At 39.0% G+C, this 24,774-nt stretch overlaps 1 protein-coding gene across 8 annotated transcripts in view; it reads left to right on the top strand.

The window, feature by feature from the left end:
- The window catches only part of LOC105493111 (zinc finger AN1-type containing 6), an 83,048-nt gene that overhangs the window by 26,461 nt on the left and 31,813 nt on the right, over window positions 1–24,774 (top strand). For 5 of the 8 annotated variants that reach the window (XM_011760551.2, XM_011760552.3, XM_071100819.1 and 2 more), the window contains exon 2: window positions 16,543–16,705. The exons of the other annotated variants lie outside the window; for them this stretch is intronic. The gene's annotated coding sequence lies outside the window, so the exon portion shown is untranslated. The remainder of the gene's footprint in view (window positions 1–16,542; window positions 16,706–24,774) is intronic. 8 annotated transcript variants of the gene reach the window in all.

Below are 24,774 nucleotides of genomic sequence, written 5' to 3'. Positions count from 1 at the left end.
TCCCAGCACTTTGGGAGGCCGAGACGGGTGGATCACGAGGTCAGGAGATCGAGACCATCCTGGCTAACACGGTGAAACCCCGTCTCTACTAAGAAATACAAAAAACTAGCCGGGCGAGGTGGCGGGCGCCTGTAGTCCCAGCTACTCGGGAGGCTGAGGCCGGAGAATGGCGTGAACCCGGGAGGCGGAGCTTGCAGTGAGCTGAGATCCGGCCACTGCACTCCAGCCTGGGCTACAGAGCGAGACTCCGTCTCAAAAAAAAAAAAAAAAAAAACAATCCTGGTGTGTTTTGTGTGTGTGTTTAACTTCAGGATATTTTGTGAAATCTACATGTATAGTCATGTGCCACATGATGTGTTGGTCAGTAATGGACTCCATGTAGACTGTGGTCACGTGTGACTATAATACTGTATTTTATTGTACCTTTTTTATAGATACACAAATACTTACATTGTATAAGTACTATACTCTCCGTTTCCGGACCTATAAAAAAAGGTAGTTCATCTGCACCCATACCAGTAGATATATTAATTTTTTTTTACTGATTGGCAATTCGATCGGTGAAAAATTTATTTTTATTTATTTTTATTTTTTTTTGAGATGGAGTTTTGCTCTTGTTGCCCAGGCTGGAGTGCAATGGCACGATCTCGGCTCACTGGAACCTCTGCCTCCTGGGTTCAAGTGATTCTCCTGCCTCAGCCTTCCAGGTAGCTGGGATTACAGGCATGCACCACCACACCCAGCTAATTTTGTATTTTTAGTAGGGATGGAGTTTCTCCATGTTGGTCAGGCTGGTCTCGAACTCCCAACCTCAGGTGACCTGCCTGCTTCGGCCTCCCAAAGTGCTGGGATTACAGGCGTGAGCCACCACACCTGGCCTAAAACTTCTTATATTGAGGTATAATTTACATACCACAAAATTCACCTGTTTCATAAGTGCTCAGTGTTTTTTAGTAAATTTTTAAAGTTATGTTGTTACTACCACAATCCACTTTTAGAACATTTCTCTCACCCAAAATATCCCTTGAACCAATTTGTAAACAATCCCCTTTCCTACCACCCGTCATGGGTAACCAGTAATCTATAGATTTGCCCTTTCTTGACATTTCATATAAATGGAATAATAAAATACATGACCTTAAAATGTTTTTGAGGTACATTCATGTTGCACTGTCATTAGCTTAATGTTTTATTGTGATAAAACATACATAAAATTTATCATTTATACTGTTTTTAAATAGACATCAGTAGCATTAAATACATTCACATTGTCGTATAACTATTAACCACTCTCCATCTCCAAAACTGTAAAAATTGTCCCAAACCGAAACTGTACCCATTAAACTATAACTCCCAATCACGTCTCCCCCAGTCAATGGCAACCAACATTCTTTCTGTCACTGTGAATTTGACCATTCCAAGTACTTCACGTAAGTGGAATCATACAATATCTGTCCTTTTGTAGTGTGGCTTATTTAATTTAGCATGTCTTCAGGGTTCATCCAAATTGTAGCATGTATCAGAATTTCATTCCTTTTAAAGGTGGAATAATACTCTATATATATACATACCACATTTTGTTTATCCGTTCATCTGTGGACACTTGGCTGCTTTTATGCTTTGGCTGTTGTGAATAATGCCGCTGTGAACATTTGTGTACAAGTGTGTGGCATATGTTTTTTGTTCCTTGTGGGTAGAAACGCAGGAGTGGAATTGCTAGGTCTTAGGATAATTGTGCATTTAACTGTAGTTTTTTACATGCCCACTAGTCATACGTGGGAATTGTGTTTCTCTTCACCCTCACCAAAAATTGGTGTGGTCAGTCTTTTAAATGTTAACCATTTTAGTGGATGTGGGGTGGTATTCTATTGTGGGATTAATTTGCATTTCCTAAATGACTAATAACAACTCTGATTTGGAATGCTTAATATCCTATCTTTCTGACTGTAGCCTCCTGTCATGCCAACGCTCATTCTCCTTTTCCCACCACGTTTATTCTTAAGCCTTAAGCTTTAAGCTTTAAGCTTTATCAAGATCTCCGGTCCCAGCACCTCTTGTTTCATTGTCTCCTCTAGCTACAGTTCCCTCTTCAATCACTTTTCTTCCCAGTATTCTTAGCTTTTAATCTTTGACCAGGTTTGTCATCTACTCTGCTTCTAAGTGCTATCAGAGAAAATCATATAGTTTTGTTTTGACACTACTATGAATTTTTCTGTAACTTTTAATTTGTATTTATTTTCAAACTTTTACATAGTTATTGCATGTACAGTACAAGGAGCTTTCATATATCCTTTTTCTAGAGTCCCAGTTGTTATACTCTGTCCTGTTTGCTTTATCATATTCTTACTTTCCTTGGGTGTGTATTATACATGCATATATAAAAATTAAATTAGTATGCACATATATGTGCATTGTATATATAATATGTATGCATACTGTGTTTTTCTGAATCATTTGAGAGTAAGCTGGAGACTTTTACCCCTACCTAGTTCAGTATGTATTTCCATAGATCAAGAATATTCTCTTACACAGTGTGATTATCAAAATCAGGAAATTTAACTTTTATGCAATAGTATTATTAAATGTACTGTCCATATTTAGTTTTGTCAGTTGTCTCAACAATACCCTTTATAGCTTCTTTTTTTTTTTTTAAGTTTTACTGCATACTTTATACTTTACAACTCCAGCTTGGACTTGTCCATCCTTGTTCATCCTAACCCTCTACCATTTTTCTGTGTGCTTATTTTAAACCTTCTCCATTCTTTAAGACTTTGGCCGAGCACAGTGGTTCATGCCTGTAATTCCAGCACTTTGAGGGCCGAGGCGGGTGGATCACTTGAGGTCAGGAGTTCGAGACCAGCCTGACCAACATGGTGAAATCCCGTCTCTACTAAAAATACAAAATTAACCGGGTGTGGTGGTACATTCCTGTAATCTCAGCTACTCGGGAGGCTGAAGCAGGAGAGTCGCTTGAACCTGGGGGACAGAGGTTGCAGTGAGCTGAGATTGTGCCAATGCACTCCAGTCTGGGCAATAAGAGTGAAACTCTGTCTCAAAAAAAAAAAAAAAAAAAAAAAAAAAAAAAAAAAAAAATTCACCTCACTCCTTCTTTATACTTTATTGTTATCATTGACATAATTTTGTGAGTTTTCTCAATTTCCTGCCCCTTCTTTTCCTTAACTTACAAATGCCTGTATCTTTGGTTACCCTCTTTTCTTTGTAGAAGATAAATTCTTTCTGGATAAGAAAATTCTCTTACTTGTGCTTAGATCATTGCTGTCTAATATGGTAGTTAGTAGTGGCTATTTAAATTGATTAAAACTTAGCTCCTTAGTTGCACCATTCCAAGTGCTCAGTAGTTCCACGAGGCTGGTGGCTACTTAATGTATTGGGTAGCACCTTTCTAGGTTCCCTTCTTTCCCAACATTTGAGGGATTTTTCTTAATTGCATCTTTATCCAGAACAGACCCACCATGATCTTGCCCTTGCTTGTCTCTGTATCCTCACCTCACTACTTTCTCAATGTGTACTGTATTTCAGTCACAGTAAACTACCAGCATTTTCTCCAAATACCTAGTTTTGGGCCCTTTTCACTTTTACAGCTGTTATCTTCCCGCATCTTCCTGAAAGAGCTACTCATAATTGGCAACTCCTTCTGTTCTTCACTGTTCACACCATTTGCCTTAATAATTCAACACATTTGCCTTTTGTACCGAAGCTGTGAAATCCTGTATGAGTAGGGGCCATATTCTGTCTTCATGTGTGAGTGTGTGTGTGGTGGGTTTTTTTTTTTTTGGGAGACAGAGTCTCTGTCACCGAGGCTGGAGCGGTGGCATGATCTCCTCACTGCAACCTCCATCTCCCTGGTTCAAGCAGTTCTCCTGATTACAGGAGCTGGGATTACAGGCTGTGCCACCACCTGGCTAATTTTTGTATTCTTAGTAGAGATGGGGTTTTGCCCTGTTTGCCAGGCTGATGTTGGAACTCCTGGGCTCAAGTGATCTGCCTGCCTCGGCCTCCCAAAGTGGTGGGATTACAGGTGTGAGCCACCGCTCCCAGCCTATCCTCTGTGTTCTCTTGACCTAGCATTCACCTATATGTTGAACTGAAATGAAGATGTAATCTGTGCCTTCTGCCTGCTTACCATAGGCTAATTGATGATCACTTGTATAGACTCCCATGCCCAAGAAAATGGAATAGCTTTCCTTGTACTGCCTGAGCTCTGCTTTCCACCCAGTCCGTTTTAGCTTACTTGAGCCTTGGACCTTGACTTCTGTCTGGATGTTTGAACTGTGTTTTCCTTTTTATTTTTCTAATCATCTAGAATCCAGCCTAACTCTCCAGCTTCCTAGGTATTTATATTTTAGGAGTATCAGTCTACTTGTGACCCTGTTGAGTACACTATGTAGAATCATGGTATCATGTTTTATTTAGTCTGGAATATCCTTCATCCTCATTCAAAATATTAAGGTGAGTCTCCCACCATAAACCAAAACAATCCCTTCCCTATGACAAAGCTAATCACTGTATAAATTATTTTCCTTGTTTATATTTGTGTTGTTTCATATTGTATTGTGACTTGTTAATTTGTCTATTTTCCTGATAGCAGCCATTCCTTATTCAAATCATACTGCTCAGAAACTTTTTCATTTCAGTTTACATAGCTATTAAGTAGTAAAGCAAAAATTTGAACCCAGATGTACATTTTTTTTTTTTTTGTATCCTCAGTGTCTGGCAGTACCTAAGTACTCAAGAAATACCTCTTGAATTGACCAGTGACCACAACTCTGTCAGAATCTGCATCTCATTCTTTTTTTTTTTTTTTTTTTTTTTTTTTTTGAGACGGAGTCTCGCTCTGCCGCCCAGGCTGGAGTGCATTGGCCGGATCTCAGCTCACTGCAGGCTCCGCCTCCCGGGTTCACGCAATTCTCCTGCCTCAGCCTCCCCAGTAGCTGGGACTACAGGCGCCCGCCACCTCGCCCGGCTAGTTTTTTGTACTTTTTAGTAGAGACGGGGTTTCACCGTGTCAGCCAGGATGGTCTCGATCTCCTGACCTCGTGATCTGCCCGCCTCGGCCTCCCAAAGTGCTGAGATTACAGGCTTGAGCCACCGCGCCCGGCCGATCTCATTCTTTTTGATGTCTTAGCATGTTCAGGTGCCTGGGCTTTGGAGTCAGACTCTTGGATTCAAATCCTTGCTTTACTGCTTACTAGCTGTTTGACCTGAGCAAGTTCCATAATCTTTGTAGGCCTCAGTTTCCTCATCTCTAAATAGTTGCTACTACCTTTAAGGGATATTGTGAAGATGAAAGAAGACAATGCAGATAAAGCATTTATCATGGGACCCCTCAATTTTGTTCTTACTATTTGTCCTGCAATTCTGACTTACCTACTAGCTCTTAGTCAATCCTGCTCCATGCTCACCCCATGTTTTCTGTTTGTTTGTTTACTGGCAGAGCCAATGAGACATCTAAGTGAATTTCTAGTAGGCAGTTAGCAAAAACAGAACCCTGGAGAAAGTTCTGAGAAAGAGTCATGTTTGGGAGAGATTTGCTCAGAACTCCTATTTAGAACTTTGAAACCTGAGGTAATGTATATAAAAAGACAAATAGTGGGTGATGGGATTTTGAGATACCGTTCTAGGAGCCATGTATCTTCAGGCAACCCGGTTTTCAAATATTTTTCATTGGCCTTCTAAATTTTTGGAATATTTTAGAAATGTTAACTTTTTGACATCCTTAAAATACAGAGCCATACATTTGGAAGAAGCACAAAAATTTGAACTGCCTCTTTGCCGCAACCCGCTAGAGGTTTATGTTTTTCTACTAAAATATTCTATTTTGTTGGATCATACATCCTAGGTTTTGATTTAGAAGATATGGTCACCGTAGGTGTTACTCCACTTGGTCAGTAGGAGGAAGAGAAGTTGCCAAAGGAAATACTTGCAAAGAAAGATTTCATTAGTATCATATTGTCTATTTAGTCATTAAGGAGTGTGTGTGTGTGTTTTGTACACGCGTGCGCATGTGTAGTTTCTCACTGTTAGGTGATTTTGTATCAGAATGGGGTGAGAAGGAGGAGGATGTATGTGAAAATCTAGAGGTGTTATTGAGAAGACAGAGTACCACAAAAATCTCTGACTCTGGATACCTAATGGATTATTTGTATGTGATTAAACTCCAAGCCATGTTTCATTCTTCTAATCATTTTGGTAATTTTCTCAGAATAATCAAATGCTCTTTTGAAGGAAAAGGTTACCAGGACCTTTTATTCATTTGCTTTTGCAGAGTTCCATTTAGATAATTTTTATAATGTGATGAAAACTAAAGAGTGAACTATTTTAGAGAAAAGTAACACTGAAGATTGCAAATTTGCCATAGGTATCCTTGATTTGCTCTTCGTCATCTCTAATAACAGATACAAATTTTTAATATATTTACTGCTAAAAACTTTTTTAAGAGACAGGGTCTTGATCTTGTCACCCCAGCTGGAGTGCAGTGGCATGATCATAGCTCACTGTAACCTCAAACTCCAGGACTGAAGCAATCCTCCTGCCTCAGCCGCTTGAGTAGCTAGCACTACAGGCACACGCCACCATGCCTGGCTAATTTTAAAATTTTTTGTAGAGGCAGAATCTTGCTGTATTGCCCAGGCTGGTCTTGAACTCCTGACCTCAAGCTGTCCTCTCATCTCAGCCTCCCAAAGTGCTAAGATTACAAACATGAGCCTCCATACCTGGCCAATACATATATTTAATATCTCACTTTGACTGTTAATGTTAATAGCTGATAACATTCTTGAATGTAAACATTTGCTCCCTGATAATGATGAAGTGCTTTGTTTCTGAGTAGAGGTGATATTTTTGTATTTAGTTTTCTCTACATGTATCTGTCCCACTGGCAACGGATAGTATTTATCTGCAAAATAACTAATTGTTAACTGGAATGAATTATCAAAGAGGATTTATAGAAAAAATTTGGTTTGTTGATGGTTGGGAAACAAAAAGAAAAAATCAGCTGACCAGCACGATGGCTCACACCTGTAATCCCAGCACTTCAGGGATCAAGGTGGGTGGATCCCTTGATCCCAGGAGTTCTAGACCAGCCTGGGCAACATGGCAAAACCCGGTCTCTACCAAAAAAAAAAAGCATTGTTTGAGCCCGGGAGGGAGAGGTTGCAGTGAGCCAAGATTGTGCCGCTGCACTCTAGTCCAGGCGACAGAGTGAGACTCTGTCTCAAAAAACAAAACAACTGTGTATCCTCGTTAAACAATATGATAAACTGAATGTGCTATTTCAGACATACCAGTTATTCATTGTTAACATGTTTTATTAGAGGGGTAGTAACATTTTAATTTATTCAAAGTTCTAAATGGTAAGAGATGGGGAAAAAGTTCTTCACTCATCATTCAGGCTGAATTTGTGTCTTACATTTTGTATCCCCCAAGGGTGTGCAGGTAATCAGTGTGAGTGAGTGGGTTCATTGACAGTGTTACCCTGGAGTATTTTACCTTGGCAACATTGACACACTACAATACCAGTAGAATTTTTAAAAATTGCTTAAATTGGAAGACTACTCTTAAAAAATAGCTATTATTTTGAGCATTTTAATTTTGTGGTAAACAAGAAAAAAGGTTTTAAATGAATTATATTAAAAAATGCTTTTATATTTAGCTCCTGAAGCTATATTTGGTCTCAAAATACCCAATTTACTATAAGTTACTATTTAGGTTTTATATTTAAATATTGGCCACTACAATTATTATTATTATTATTTTTTTTGAGACGAAGTCTCGCTCTGTCACCCAGGCTGGAATGCAGTAGCATGATCTCAGCTCACTGCAACCTCTGCCTCCTCAGTTCAAGCAATTCTCCTGCCTCCGCCTCCTGAATAGCTGGGATTACAGGTGTGTGCTACCATGCCCAGCTAATTTTTCTTTTTATTTGTATATTTAGTAGAGTTGGGGTTTCACCATGCTGACCAGGCTGGTTTCGAACTCCTGACCTCGTGATCCGCCTGCCTCGGCCTCCCAAAGTGCTGGGATTACAGGCATGAGCCACCACGCCCAGGCAGGACTTTTTTTTTTTTTTTTTTTTTTTTTTTAATGTGCAAGTTTTTATCTAGAAATTGGAACTCTTTAGAAACTTGAGTTATTTTGTAATGTAAATGTAATAGATGAGCAAGAAAGTTGTATCTGAGGTGTGGGAAGGGAGGTTGCTTTCTCTATATTCTTTCAAATAATCGGAAAACATTAAGAAGTGATTCCTGCTTGAAGAAATAAGCTATGCTGCCTTTATTTGAGAAGCATCTTTTATTGAAATGCAATAAATTATTTAATGACAGTTACACTTTAAAATCTAAGATTAGCAAAAAATGTTTAGTAGAATTATAAGCTTTATTTATTGTAAAATAATAACGTGTTAAAAAGGCAGTCCAAGTTAGTCTTGTTTAAGTTACCAAATCGTTTTCAGGGTATTGAAATGATGTAAAAGTGGGTATAGAGGTAAAGGAGGGAAAAGTGTGTTTCTGTGCTTACAGCTAAATGAGGAGAATTAGGCCGGGCATGGTGTCTCATACCTGTAATCCCTTTGGGAGGCCTTGGCGAGCAGATCACTTGAGGTTGGGAGTTTGAGACCAGCCTGGCCAACATGGTGAAACCGCGTCTCTACAAAAAATACAAAAATTAGCCAGGCGAGGAGGCGGTACCTGTAATCCCAGCCACTCATTAGGCTGAGGTACGAGAATCGCTTGAACCTGGGGGACAGAGGTTGCGGTGAGCCGAGATCGTGTCACTGTACTCCAGCCTGGACGACAGAGCAAGACTCCCTCTCAAAATTATAAATAAGGAGAATTAGAGAGTTATTATTTTTTGAGACCAAGCCTTGCTCTGTTGCCCAGGCTGGAGTGCAGTGGCGTGATCTTGGCTCACTGGCTCATGGCAACCTCCACCTCCCAGGTTCAAGTGATTCTCCTCCCTCAGTCTCCCGAGTAGCTGGGATTACAGGCATGTGCCACAACACTCAATTAATTTTGTATTTTTAGTAGAGACCGGATTTCACCACAGTCTCTACTTCTTCGAACTCCTTACCTCTTGATCTGCTCACCTCAGCCTCCCAAAGTGCTGGGATTACAGGCATGAGCCACCGCACCCGGCCTAGAAAGTTATTTTAAGACATCTTTAAAAAAATACTTAGTGAAAAACTGATTCTAGGTGAAACTTGAACTCATTAGTTTTGTGGCTTCTCTTGGTATAGTTGAAATTTCTAATACTTATCTTTTACTGATTTAACTGAAGAGTACTTTAAGTCAAATGACTGTTTCCACTCCTTTGTCCCATTTTGTCTTTTAAAATCAGCTTTATTAAGTTAAGTTTACACAATGAAATATACTAATTTTTGGTGTGCAGTTTTAGTTATGATTTATGTAGTTGTTTAACCACCACCACAGTCATGATGGTATAATATTTCCATCACCCTGGAAAGTTTCCTTGTGTACTTTTGAAGTCAATCCCATCTCCCTATCCTGTGGTCCCTGGATCTGCTTTCTGTTATAGTTGCATTTTAATTACATTTTAAGAGATGGGGGCCTCACTATATTGCTCAGGCTGGACTCAACTCCTGAGCTCAGGCGATCCTTATCCTTCCTCCTCTGCACGCCATCCATCATGCCTACTCAGTTTATAGTTGTATTTTTGTAACTTTTCCTGTGAATAGAATCCTCATTGTGTAGTCTTTTTTCTTTCACTTAGCATAATAATTTGGAGATTCACCCACATTGTATTATCAGTAGTTCTTTTAATTGCAGAATAGTATTTCATTTTATGGTTATATCATAATTTATCTGTTTACCATTAGATGGATAATTTGGATTGTTTCCATTTCTTGGCTGTTAAAATAAGGTTACTATGAACATTTCAGTACAAGTTTTTGTGTGGACATGTGTATAAATACCTAGGAGTGGAAACTTTGCTCTCTTTTAAATCTGACATTTCACTCCTGGCCAGGTGCTGGTGACTCATGTCTGTAATCACACACTTTGGGAGGATGAGGTGGGAGGATTGCTTGAGCCCAGGAGTTCCAGACCAGCCTCAACAACGTAGTGAGACCCTTGCTCTACAAAAAATAAACATCTTTTATTTTTTTGAGACGGAGTCTTGCTCTGTCACCCAGGCCGTAGTGCAGTGGCATAATCTCGGCTTACTGCAAACTCCATCTCCCAGGTTCACGCCGTTCTCCTGCCTCAGCCTCCCCAGTAGCTGGGACTACAGGCACATGGCACCATTCCCAGCCAATTTTTTGTATTTTTTTTTTTTTAGTAGTGACGGGGTTTCACCATATTAGTCAGGATGGTCTTGATCTGACCTCGTGATCCACCTGCCTTGGCCTCCCAAAGTGCTGGGATTACAGGTGTGAGCCACAGCACCAGGCTGCAGTCTTTTAAATTAGTGGGGTGTAGTGGGTGTTCCCCTGTAGTGTATGCAACTACTCAATAGGCTGAGGGTAGAGGCTTCATTGAACTGTGGTCATTCCACTGCCCTGCAGCCTGAGCAACAGAGTATGGCCCTGTCTCAAAAAATGACAACAAATACAATGCTTAGTTTTGGTAGAGAAGATAGAAAAATTTAATTAAACTGGAAGGCTTTTATTTCAGGATTTTATTTCAGAATTGAATTGCCAGTTGTTATTCTCTTTTATTATTATTTCCTACTCATCTCTGCCAAAAAGCTACTGCCTTTCCTTTAAACCTCCCCTAAGAAGGTATTCCTTATTTAAAACTCTTGTTTACAAGAATATGCTAGATTTTGAATGGGTTACTTGAATCTTGTCCATGTCGCAACACTTCTGTCCCGCGTTCCCTAGTATTTTTCTAACTTATACTTGGATTTATTGTTTGGAGCCTTTTTTCGTTTCTTTCCATACCACCTCCTTTCTTTTCAGGGTTTGGGACTTAATGCAGTTTAAGTTAAGGGGAATCTGTAGAGGAAGCTACAAATCAAGGTTTATGATTTGTAATGTCGTATTAGGGATTTGCTAGAAATTCAGCTGCATGACCATGCTGATTTGACTAATGACTTAATGAAAGCCTTTGAATTGAGCTATAATTGCAGACTCATATGCCTAAGTCTTTTTAGAAGTGTAGGTCTAAGAGTTAATTTGGAAGATGATGGATACTTGAAAACTTGCTCCCTACGCCCCCAAATATATTATGTTTGTATACACACACATGTCCATCGATACATCTTTTATTTACTAAGTTAGTGATTTTAGGTTTAAATTTGGTTTACATTTTAGGTTTGAATTGGTCAAGTTTCATTCACAGTGTGTGTTATTCTGATCCTTTTATTACAACATTATTTACCTGCAGCATTCGGAGAATTGGAGTTTAAATTGAGATATGTGGGGAAAAAAATTGGAGAGCTAATAGATCTGGCAGAGGTAGAAGAGTTGATAGCCTGGTACCTGAGCAAATGGGAGAGAAGGCAGGGATTGGGATTGAGATAAAATGGTTTTGCTTGTTTTGTAGTTTGGCATTCAACAAGAACCTGTTAAAATGCTTACTTTAAACAAGGCAGTGTTGGTGCTCTGTAGTTAGAAAGATTAACCTGATAAAGAGACTGTCTGAAAGAAGGCCACAGCTTAGCAGCAGGGCCCAAGGCCTGGAATTAGCTAAACGACCAGTAAATACTGTGCCAGCTTGGCACGGTGGCTCACGCCTGTAATCCCAGCACTTTAGGAGTCCGAGGTGGGTGGATCATGAGGTCAGGAGTCCAAGACCAGCCTGTCCAACATGGTGAAAACCCATCTCTACTAAAAATACAAATATTAGCCGGGTGTGGTGGTGCATGTCTGTAGTCCCAGCTACTCAGGAGGCTGAGGCAGGAGAATCGTTTGAACCCAGGAGGCGGAGGTTGCAGTGAGCCAAGATTGCGCCATTGCAATCCAGTCTGGGCAACAGAGCGAGACTCCATCTCAAAGAAAAAAAACAGTTGTGCCATAAGTTGCTGATACCTGATGTAGGATGTATCTAGATTAGTATAGGAAGCTAAAATAATTCATTTCCTTCTTCCCAGAGTTGGAAGGGTTGGAAGGCTGTTCGAATTAGGTGATGTGAATTAGATGATGTGTTCTGACACTCCACTCCTTTCCAGTGTGAATTGTTTGTGAGAATTTCCTAGTAGACTGCTGTTTTGGACCGCTCAACAAGTTAAAAAAAAAAAAGTATCATCACAAGATACAGTCAAAGCTGTGTCTTAACAGTTCTTAACATTTCTTGCAGTCTTACAAAGATGGACTTTTATATTTTATAGTAGGTGAGGTGAACAACAGTGGAAGATAAAATATGTGGAAGAAAAATACGTCTAATCATTGGAGAAGAACTCAAAATAATGTGGTGATGTGTAGCCATCATTATTTCTTCTTGAATGTTTTCTTTAATATTCATTCATGTTCTACTTCTGTTTGTTTTCTTTTTCCCTCTTTCTGTTTTTCATTTCTTTTTTTTTTTTTTTTTTTTTTTTTGGGCAACTGAAGTGTTTGTGTATTAACCATTTGTATGTTAGTCTCAGTAATTAACATTCTGGACTCTTGTTTTTGCCAGGTGCTCTGTAGTGAGTATATAGTGTACTTTGCCAGCTTTTAATTGGCATTAGAGTTTTGTTTAAAGTGAGGTTTTTAAAAATAGTTTCCATATAGGTTATTGATTGCTCTCAAATTGGGTCTGTTTTGCTACCTGGCATAATCAGAAAATAACTTACTTTGGGTTGGCCATGGTGACTCATGCCTATAATCCCACCACTTTGGGAGGCCGAGGTGGGCAGATCACCTGAGGTCAGGAGTTGGAGACCAGCCTGACCAAATGGTGAAATTCCATCTCTACTAAAAATACAAAATTAGCTGGGCCTGGTGGCACATGCCTGTAATCCCAGCTACTCGGGAGACTGAAGCAGGAGAATCGCTTGAACCCAAGAGGCAGAGGTTGCAGTGAGCCAAGATTGCGCCATTGCACTCCAGGCTGGGCAACAAGAGAAAAACTTCGTTTCAAAATAAATAAATAAATAGATAGATAATTTGGAGTTTTTAGCAAGGAGACACAGTTGCTACTGCCTTCTCAATGGAAGAATAGCAGTGCTTTATTGGAGAAGTCTTGTCTCTGTTCTTTAATTCCAGTGTATTTTGGGGAAGGGTGTTATAGAATAAAACAAGATTGGGAGGAGGTAGACATTCACCTGTCTTAGATCTCTGAGTCATACCTTATCAGTGGAATGGTACATGTCACTTGGCACTTATATTTGGTATTTTAAACTGGAGCACTATTTATTGTAACTCATTTGATCATCATAAATCAGTTTAGACTGCTGTTGGATTGGAGTTTGTGTGTGGAGACAAGATAGGGAATCTGGTTCTTTCAGGTATTTAGAATCCTTGAAACATCAGGTTCAAATATTTACCAGGTTTTATTTTGAAATAATTCAAATTTATGGAAGGTTAAAATATACATGTATTTCCTATCCCAATCCCCGGGCTGCTGACTGGACTAGTCTTAGTACTAGTCTGTGGCCTGTTAGAAACCTGGCTGCACAGCAGGTGAGCACATGGGAGCTGGCATTACCACTTGAGCTCCGCCTCCTGTCAGATCAGCAACATTGGATTCTCATAGGAGCACGAACCCTCTTGAGAACTGCTCATGAGAGTGAACTAGGTTACACACTCCTTATGAGAACCTAAGGCCTGATGATCTGAGGTGGCACAGTTTCATCCTGAAATCATCCTGCCCACCCTCCCCCCAGTGTAAACACATGGAAAATTTGTCTTCCACGAAACTGGTCCCTGGACCTCTTAGTAAGATTAACCCATTGTTAACATTTTGTGCTATTTACTTATTCATTCTCTGTCATGTTATTTTTTTCTGAATCTTCTGAGATTAAGTTGCTTACATCATGTTCCTTTACCATGTAATATTTCAGTATATAGTTTCTAAGAACAAGGACCTTCTCTTGTTTAACTACGTTACAGTTATTAAATTAAGGAAATGACGAAGTTATCTAATACACAGTCTACATTCACATTTTACTAGTTTTCCCATTAATTTTTTTTTTCTTTTGTATGTGAGACAGGGTTTTGCTCTTGTATTCCAGGCTGGAGTGCAATGGCTCACTGCAACGTCCGCCTCTCAGGTTCAAATGATTCTCCTGCCTCAGCCTCCCGAGTAGCTAGGATTACAAGCGTGCCACCACGCCCGGCTCATTTTTGTATTTTTAGTAAAGATGGGGTTTCACCATGTTGGCCAGGCTGGTCTCGAACTCCTGATCTCAGGTGATCCACCTGTCTCGGCCTCCCAGAGTGCTGGGATTACAGGCGTGAGCCCAATAGTGTTCTTTAGTGATTTTTTTTCCTGTCCAGAATCCAACCCATAATCATTCATTGCATTTAGTTTGCCACATCTCTTTATTCTTCTTTAATCAGGAACATTTCTTCAGCCTTTCTTTGTCTTTAATGACATTGACATTTTTGAAGAGAGTGACAGACCATTTATTTGTAGAATCTCCCTCAATTTGGGTGTATCTGATGTGTTCTCATGATAAAATTTAGGAATGTAGTTTTGGCAGGAATGTTACACTTGTGTCCTTTTCAGTGCATCACATTAGGAGGCACATGTCCACTTGTTCCCTGGTCAGTGATACTTACTTAGATCTTTAGGTTAATGTGATACCTGCCAGGTTCCTCTACTTAAGTTAATATTTTTCCTTCTGTAATACATAATTTGTGGGAAGACACTATTAGACTCAATGTATACCAGTCCTCATCAAACTTTCATTCACAAAGAGTTTTAACATTCTTTGGTAACTTTGTCTGAATCAAGTTATTACTATGATGGTAATAATTCAGATATTTAATTGGGTTTAGATACTTAACCAGGTTTAGGTATTTAATTGCAGGAGCTCAGTACTATAGTAGGAACTGCTTTGAGCTATTGGATTCCTTAGCATTATAAAGTGCTTTGTGTTGAACAAGAATGTCTCCTGAGACTTCTATACACTGTTTCAAGTTCTGTACTCTGTACCACAGGAGATGAGCCTGCTTTTTTGTGTGTTTCTCTAACTGCCCTTCAAAATGTGTTCTTTTTTGTCTTTTTGCTGTTCCTTGCTTTAATTTCATATAGTCACTTCTTGTAAGAGATGACTTTCCTGAATTTATAACCATCCTGTTGGTTTTCTGATAACACTCATTCACCATCAGTATCACACTTAACCTATGGTATCCAAATCTGTATACTAATTCCAGATACAGTTTGATCTATCAGTACAATGGATCACTGTTTGCCTGTAATCTAGCTTTATGCTCAAGAGCATCAGGTTTTGTTTTGTTTTTTTTTTGTTTTTTTTTTTGTTTTTTTTTGAGACAGAGTCTCACTCTTTGGCCCAGGCTGGAGTTCAGTGGCCGGATCTCAGCTCACTGCAAGCTCCGCCTCCCGGGTTTACGCCATTCTCCTCCTCAGCCTCCCCAGTAGCTGGGACTACAGGCGCCCGCCACCTCGCCCGGCTAGTTTTTTGTATTTTTTTTTAGTAGAGATGGGGTTTCACCGTATTAGCCAGGATGGTCTCGATCTCCTGACCTTGTGATCTGCCTGTCTCGGCCTCCCGAAGTGCTGGGATTACAGGCTTGAGAGCATCAGGTTTTGGAGACAAATAGATCTGGCTTCAGGTCATAGCTCTGCCACTTAACTAGCTCTGTGATCTTGAACTCGTTCCTAACATCTCTGAACCAGTTTTGTCATCTGTAAAGGGTTGGTAATAGTAGCACCTGACTTTTAAGGATGGAATGAAGATTAAGTGTGCATGTAAAACTGTCAGTGGTGTCTGTTATATTCTAAACACCTATAAAATGTTAATTATTATTATACAGAAAGCATGCTTCTGTTTTATAGCCCAAGATTGGTACAGTTTATGTTTTAGCCGTTGTACTGCAGACTCAGTTAAGCCTGCGGTGAAGTCAGAAAGTTTTAATCAGTTCTACTGAAGCAAGTTAGACTCTTGGACAAATATTTTAACTTTTTATGATAGAATACCTTTCATACAACTCTTATGAGTTACAACATGTCTCCTCCTGCTGTCACAAAACAATCTCATTCTCCCTAGTCTGGTGCTGTGATATGTATACTTGGGACTCTAAAGGCATTCCACTGACTATCTGTTTGTAAAAGCGTTCTTTACAAACGCTTTTATAGCTGTTTATTCTAAATAAATTAGCTAGACTTAAGGAGAACAGAAAAATACCTACTTTTGCTTACTTTGGACAAAATGATTATATATAAAGTAATCCTTACTCACCTAGTCTATGGCCAGGTATAGAAAAATCTATGGATTAGTTATATGCGTGTTAATAACGTCAAATACCAATTGGAATGTTTTTGTTTTTCACTTTTCCTTTAGCCACCCTTTTAACCTAGCTATAATGGCAAAAGCACTCCTTAAAATTTTAATGATTAAAATGTGGTACATAAATTTTATATGTCTCAACTCTGTTTCATGTTAAATGTGTTACAGGAATGAATCTGAAGTCTGCTGCAGTAAAACACTGAAGGCTTTAAAATGTTTTCTTGCATAAAACTCAAAACTTTTAAGTAGCTGCTTATGAGGATAGGGAAGGCAGAAAGCTAATGTCTGTCTCAAGATACAGGACAGCTGTTTGCTCATCAACCTCAACTGTGTGAGTAGAGACTTAAGCCTGTAACCCTATGTAATTGGGCATAGTAACTTAATTTTATTTTTTTAAATTTAAAATGCTTGAAGATAGACCTAAGTCATCATGGTGAGACATTTTTAGGGTGTATTTTTTCTGGTGGGTAGGATACTGAGGGTGGAGTGGGTGGTAGACTTTTATTTATATAATATTTTGTGCAATAACATTTATAACTAATGTTGTTAGTGACCACACATCTTTTATCAGAATTATTATAAGCATTGGAATCTGCATTACTAATTTTATTATTGTGAAGCAAAAGATTGTAATTCTTTAGATTGCTGTTTATTTTGCAGTTGATTTCAGCCATTTAAAGTTAATATTTTGACCAAACAACCATAAAAAAATTGCTTGGGATTATGATGTTTGATATTAATATAGAAAATTGCTTCTGGAAATAATAATTTAAATTATAATAATTTTGAAAACTAGTATTTTTTTAAATTGCTTTATTTAATCAAAGAGTGTATCAAAATACAAGCACGCTGGTTCCCTAAATGCAGTTGAAAGTTTTTTAAATTTGCCAATTTTATTTTGTAAAGTACTTTGAAAAATAGAAATGCCATTGAAGAAAAATTTCTCCTTTTCCTTCCTTTAAGGCGTTAAAGTTAACACCTTAAGAATCCATGGTGGGGTGGTGTTTTTTTTTTCTATCCTCCTCCCCCCACTTTTTCTTTATGGATTTAGAAGAGAGACTGAATTGGATGTGTTTTTTCTCTCTCTTTAGAAGAATGCATTGTTTGTACAGATGGAGTGATTATAAAGCATTGTAGTGAGCAAAATGATGAGCATGTAGACAGAGACTTATAAAATCTTGTTAACTATTCACTGAGGCATGGAGTAGAAGGAATGTTGCGCATTTGTATGCACTAAAATGAAATTACTTTCTCTTTCATAACACAAATGTGTTGACTGAAGGAAAATCAAAATGGACTATCTTTAGAATCAGTGAATGAGAAAACATTTAGAAAATGTGAAGAATACACATTGAATATGGATATCCTTTTTTCTTTTTTTTTTTTTGAGGAGTCTCACTCTGTCACCCAGGCTGGAAGCAGTGGCACCATTTCTGCTCGCCGTATCCTCCGCCTCCCAAGTTCAAGTAATTCTCCTGTCTCAGCCTCCTGAGCAGCTGGGACTACAAGCATGTGCCACCATGCCCAGCTAATTTTTGTATCTTTACAAAAGAGGTGGAGTTTCACCATGTTGGCCAGTCTGGTCTCAAAACTCCTGACCTCCAGTGATCTGCCTGCCTTGGCCTCCCAAAGTGCTGAGATTAGCAGTGTAAGCCACCTTGCATGGCCGAATATGGATATTCTTAATGAAAGTGGTCAAAGGATACATGGCAGAAATGGAGAGACACATGTTGCATTCAAAACTAGTGAAAAACCCAGAGGTTTCACTTTGCCCCATTATTTTCTTTTCTGTATTGGTCAGTAGATGTATAGCCCACTGTATAAATCTCCAGAGGTTATCTAGTTCCTAATCTTTCAGTAGTTCTAGAGAAGAAATATTTATAATCTTGTTTAATGATGACAAGCCTCACTTTAATGCAGTTTTAGGGTCTGTAATACGAAATTTAAGTCTTCATTTACAGCCATTTGGCATTTCCCTTGAAAAGCCACGTTTAATTTGGTGCTGCTATTCTGTGAACAGTACTTCAACAGCCTTCCCTCCTCTTTTTTGATTAGTGTCAAAAATAAGGAAAATTCAAGGTGAGAGAAGCCTTTGGAACATACTAATGAAACTTTGATTTTTAAAATGAGATTAGGAGAGAACACACAATAGGGAAGCGAGTTGCTTTTATCACTGTAGAGGGTTTAGGGGGAAATTGTATGATAGTAAATTGGTCCCAAATTTCTTTTTATCTCTTTGAGATGATTCTCTGTGTTCTGTTCTATATTACTGTTCTCTCAAGGGGGTAAAGTTAGAAGCTAATTAACTTTACTGGGATAGAAAGTACATGTAGGAATATGTGAGCACCATATATAAAATTCGTCTACTTTATTCCCTCTGCCTTGCTCTACCCTTTACCTTACCGCAATAGTGTAGGCTTCTCATTGATCCTGTACCCAATTCTGTCATTTGGTTTTGCTTGGATTTGTAAATGTATTTGAGCTTCTTTTACTGTTGTATAATGCGGTGTATTAAAATGAAGTTTTTGGGCTATGTAAGGCCATGTAATATGGTCATGTATGCAGGCCATAGAGTCTGGCTGCCTGAGTTCAGATCCTAGGTGTCCCTTCTGACATCTCTGTGATACTAAGCAAATTACTTAAACCTTTCTGGGCCTCAGTTGTATAATCTGTAAAATAGATACAGTAATAATTTACTACCTGGTGGGATATTGTGAGGTTGATTGAATCATCAGTGCTTGCAAATTATTATCATTATTAAACCTGTTTGTTCTTTGAGAGGAGGAATACTAGGTAGCATATTATAAATGCTCCAAGTAATAGATTTTAAGGCTTTAGGATTAAGAATTTGAACATCACAAAGTAGGGTATTTTCAATTAAGGTATCATGAGAAACATCTACAGAAGAGTAGAATAGAAATCTTTACTCCTAGCCTGGCATGGTGGCTCACCCTGTAATCACAGCACTTTGGGAGGCTGAGTCGGGTGGATCACGGGGTCAGGAGTTCAAGACCAGCCTGGCCAACATGATGAAACCTCCATCTCTACTAAAGATACAAAAAATTAGCCGGCCTTGGTGACGGGCGCCTGTCATCAAAGCTACTCGGGAGACTTAAGGCAGGAGAATCGCTTGAACCCGGGAGGCAGAGGTTGCACTGAGCTGAGATTGCATCATTGCACTCCAGCTTGGGCGACAGGGAAAGACTCCATCTCAAAAAAAAAGAAAAAAAATCTTTACTCCCTGCCTTCCTGTCTCAGTCTACTGTATGCATTAGCCCCATTTCACATTCTCAGTAGCCACATGTGGCTGATGGCTACTGTATTGGACAACACTGTTCTAGATAGTTGGTTTTACTAGGTAATGTATTTGCATTAAACATGACATTTATTGATGACACAATTCTCTTTGTCTGGAACATGAAAGATTGGCTCCTGCATCAGATAGAACTCCACCAAGAGGAGAAGAGGAAGCAAAAAATATTTCTTCAAGAATCTTGGTGAAGGTTAGGTGTATTTTCTCTGGGTTTTATATAACGTGATTTTTTTTTTTTTTTCTGAGATGAAGTCTTGCTCTGTGGCCCAGGCTGGAGTGTATAACATAATCTTGGCTCACTGCAAGCTCTGCCTCCTGGGTTCTAGCCATTCTCCTGCCTCAGCCTCCCAAGTAGCTGGGACTATAGGCGCCCACCACCACACCAAACTAATTTTTTGTATTTTTTAGTAGAGATAGGGTTTTACCGTGTTAGCCCGGATGGTCTCGATCTCCTGACCTCGTGATCCACCCGTCTCGGCCTCCCAAAGTGATGGGATTACAAGCGTGAGCCACTGCACCTGGCCATAAAGTGATTTTTAAACAATTTATAAAATGTAGTGTAGTTATTTTTATTTTTCATTTTTATTTTTGAGATGGAGTTTCACTCTTGTTGCCGAGGCTGGAGTACAGTGGCACGATTCTCTTGCCTCACCCTTCCAAGTAGCTGGGATTACAGGCATGCGCCACCATGCCCAACTAATTTTGCACTTTTAGTAGAAACAGGGTTTTACCATATTGGTCAGTCTGGTTTCGAACTCCTGACAGGTGATCCACCCGCCTCGGCTTCCCAAGTGCTGGGATTACAGGTGTGAGCCCCCGCGCCCAGCCTTGCAGTTATTTTTGAATAAAGATATTGACAGGTGAGTCAAGCAGTGTTGCAAGTATTGAAGTCTGTCAGTGACTGCTTCTCAAATTAAAGTGAGCCATCTGTTTATATGCGATATGGAAATGAAAACTAATTTTTACATTTAAATGCTAGTAGATTTCTTATCTAGACGCACCTTTGAAGACGAGCAATGTGATGGGTGGTACATTAATTTAGAGTCAGGAAGGACTAGGTTTCAGTTAGTGGTTTTATTGTGAGATAAATTTATCTGTTTGAGATGATTCCACTAAAGGTTAAAAGTAGTCTAGATTTCAGCACTGATAATCACTTTTACTTTGTACTTAGAAATAGTATAGGTGTTAGGGGAGATACCAAAGGATGGGAACAAGGTATTAATGTTATGTTCTAAAAGAAATCACTATTTACTGGATTCTAATCAGGGACCAGAACACATGGAAATAGAAATCCATTCTAACTAAGGAAAGAAAAAAGGATTATTTTGAAAATCTTTGGAAAATCATATGTAATTGAATTGCAAGTATGTAGCCTTGGTACTTTTTATGTGTGTGCTATTCTGTGTCCTCCCCACCTCCACCCATGACTTTAGATAGGTTCATTGGGTTGGTGTTCATCCAGGTCTAATTAGCTTGTCTGGAGGGTTTATCCCATGGTACTAAAAGGGCAGCAAGAGCTGATTTATAGGTATACAGATTGTCTTAGAAGGGAATTTTAGCAGGGAGGCAGTGAATGGCATGTGTAACTTCAGTTTCTTTAACTGATTACAGAGGAACATGTATGAGAATGTTACCTCCCTTATACAGATTTGGTGAGGCCTAAGTCAGATAATCTATATAAAGTCCTTAGCCCAGGGCCTAGTACATAATAATGAGTAGACGTTTTCAGTGAGCACTTACTCTAATATATACCTAATTATATAGTTTTTCTGACCTGATTTTTTTAATTTAGGGAAAAAATTTGGAGAATTTATTAGGATTAATTGGTGACTTATGGATATTCACTCAAAACATCTCAATTCAAAGTGGGGTGGCTGCCTAACTCAAATTTACCTCTTATAACTAGTGGCCTAGATATGCTCTAAAGTGTTCATGGTATAGTATATCAACCCTACCTCAGATTGGCTTACTGTTGACCATTGTTGAATTTGCTCTTAATCAAGAACTTAAGAGTGTCCAAATTTTTTAGCCATTTGAACCCCTTTATTTAATTGAAATCTTTTACAGAAACCAGGTATGTGAAGAGACCAAAAACGAACTATTCTGTTTGAAGCAGAAATTTGTAACCCATTCTGCATTCTCAATGTGCTTTCTCTCTACCCTTTTCCTCTGCCTCAGCAATCTTTGATAGAACAAAAGCACACACTTAGAAATAAACTTTATGAAGGATTGCCTAAATGATAAGCCTGGATGATAAGTTCATTATTATTATTGTATTCTTAAGAGACAAGAGTCTTGCTCTGTCGCCCGTGCAGGGATGCAGTAGTATGATCTCAGCTCACTGCAGCCTCAATTTCCTAGGCTCAAGCGGTACTCCCACCGTACATAGCCTCCTGAGTAGCTGGGACCACAGGTGTGCACTGCCACATCCAGATAATTTTTTAGTTTTTGTAGAGACGGGGATCTCACTTTGTTGCCCAGCTGGTCTTGAACTCCGGGCCTCAAGCAATCCTCTCGCCTTGGCCTCCCAGAATGTTGGGATTACACGCGTGAGCCACCACCCCTGGCCGGATTTTATTTTTAACTCTGGCTCCATGAAGACTGGCTGTTAACTGAAGGTGGCCATGAGACTATTGATTTATATTAGAACTAAAAACCCAGAGGCTGGGTGGGTGGCTCACGCCTTATAATCCCAGCACTTTGGGAGGCCGAGGCGAGTGGATCATTTGAGATCAGGAGTTCAAGACCAGCCTGGCCAACAGGGTGAAACCCCATCTTTTCTAAAAATACAAAAATCAGCCGGGTATGGTGGTGCGCAACTGTAATCCCAGCTACTTGAGAGGCTGAGGCAGGAGAATCGCTTGATCCTGGGAGGTAGAGCTGGCAGTGAGCTGAGATCGCGCCACTGCACTCCAGCCTGGATGACAGAGTGAGACCCTGTCTCAAGTCAATCCATCCATCCATCTATCCATCCATCCATCCATCCATCCCGGAAACTTATATTTTACTTTACAGATATTATGGACCTTATCACGTTGTGTTTTACTTGTAAACTATAGATGAAATCCTCTTATGTTATTGGGGGTAAGATTTCATTGTACTTCTTTGCATTAGCTACTTGAAAGAATAGAGTCAAATGAATGGCTTCTAATTAGCAAATAGGCCTTTATGGGCATACATTTTATTTATTGACAGTATTTCTAACTTTTTTTTTAACCATTTTTCCTTGGATTGACTATTTTTGCTTGCTTTTGATACCATGCAGCATGCATTTTTAAAGTCACCTTGAATTATTTTTAGAGCAATTTAAAGTATATAAAAACAGTAGTATTTAGTGAATAGCACTTGTTCTAAAAAGCTCCCCTTTTCATTCTAAGGTGGTGGGATTCCCAGTTGCCTGTGGGTTTAAATTCCGACTCCTTAGCATGGAAACACAGATTTTGTGATGTGGCCTTATTCTAAGATCATTTCCCACTATCCTATATTCTAGGCACACAGAAGTCTCCCCTGGTAGAACACATACTTGCTTTTATCCCTCATTTACAGTTATAAATACTGAGCATAAGCACGTAGTAAATTTTTGTTGCCAGTTATCCAGAATAATTGATACATCATTTTGTAAACTTTTGAGAGGAGGATATTAGAAACCATTCCATCATGCTTTTAATAAAAAATGGTATCATCTCAGGTGGAAGTGAGGCCTACTCACAGATCTCCTAACAGGTGATTAGTGTCTCTGTGGCAAGGGGAACTTTTATGAACCTGTCCTTTGTGAGCTATGGGTAAATAAGGAGTCTTGGATTTATGACTGCATCTATTATTAAATACCTGACAGTTTGCAACTCTCCCTCTCATGATGAACTGCAGATATGTGACTTAAAATAAGCCACCCAATTCTGAACTGAGCTTTATATTGCAACTTACGGGTTAAAGTATTTTCGCAATCACCATCCCAGTTGACCCCCTCAAAGTCCTATGAGTTAGAAAGGACAGGCATCATACCTATCTTAAATGAAGTACTTCGGGCTAGCCATTTATCTAAGTAGGAAGTTTATATTCACAACCAATTTGAAGATGAGTCAGTTCTTTTTTCTTTCTACTACACATCAAGTTGTCCCTGTATATATAGCAGTTGTTTTGCAGTGATTTGTAGTTATACTTCCTTTCATGATGCATTTGTTAGTCATCCCCACAAGGTGTGTTACACTTTAACTGAAAGAAAATCAGTTTCTGAAATATCTTGCAATCATTTCTGGCATCCATTTTTGTATACCTCTATGAAGTGAGAGTGGTATATTCTAAAACTTTGTGGTTTTGGTACTTCTTAGCATTTGGTGGTTTTGTGGCTAATGAAGTTGTAATTTTGGAGTTAGATGTGATGTTTGTGCAGAAAATCAGACATTAATATTTCTGTTCTTGTACCTACATTGATGAGAGCAGAACTGTGTGTCCTAAATGTCTTTTATAGTGTTTAATAGCTAGCGAAGTGATAGGTATCAAGATATCCTTGAACAAAGAGCTATGACAAAAGAAAGTGATACTTGCTTATAGTCATGGAATTTTGCTATGTCTTTCCTGATAATATTTCTAACCAAAATAGTTGTGAAATCATTTATTCATCCAGCATGTATTTGAGTACCTCCTATGTGCCTGGCATTAATCTAGTGCAGGAATTGGCCAACTGTGGTGCACTCACCAACTCCATTCCAGTCACCCCTTATTGTAAATAAAAGTTTTATTGAAACACAGCCATTCCTTTTCATTTACTTGTTGTTTATGGCTTCTTTTTTACTATAAAGGCGGAATTGAGCAGTTGTGACAGACTGTATGGCCCACAAAACCTAGAATATTTGCTATCTGGTGCTTTAGAGAAAAAATTTGCCAGCCCTAATCTAGAGTGCTGGGAATATAACTCTGAAAAAAACAAATAATTGTTCTGTGTGTTAAATTTGTTTTTTTGCTTTCATGTGCTCTTTGTGCTTAGAAACTTACTATTTGCTCATTATTCATATTTTAATTCATGTTGAAGGACAGTGTTGATTATTACAAGTAAGTTTTTTCCTCTGAATTTGTGTAGGTATCTTTTT

The sequence above is a fragment of the Macaca nemestrina genome, chromosome 7 (genome assembly GCF_043159975.1).
Source record: "Macaca nemestrina isolate mMacNem1 chromosome 7, mMacNem.hap1, whole genome shotgun sequence".
Lineage (NCBI taxonomy): Eukaryota > Metazoa > Chordata > Mammalia > Primates > Cercopithecidae > Macaca > Macaca nemestrina.
Note: the sequence above shows the minus strand (reverse complement) of the source record. Positions and strands in the feature narration are given on the sequence as shown.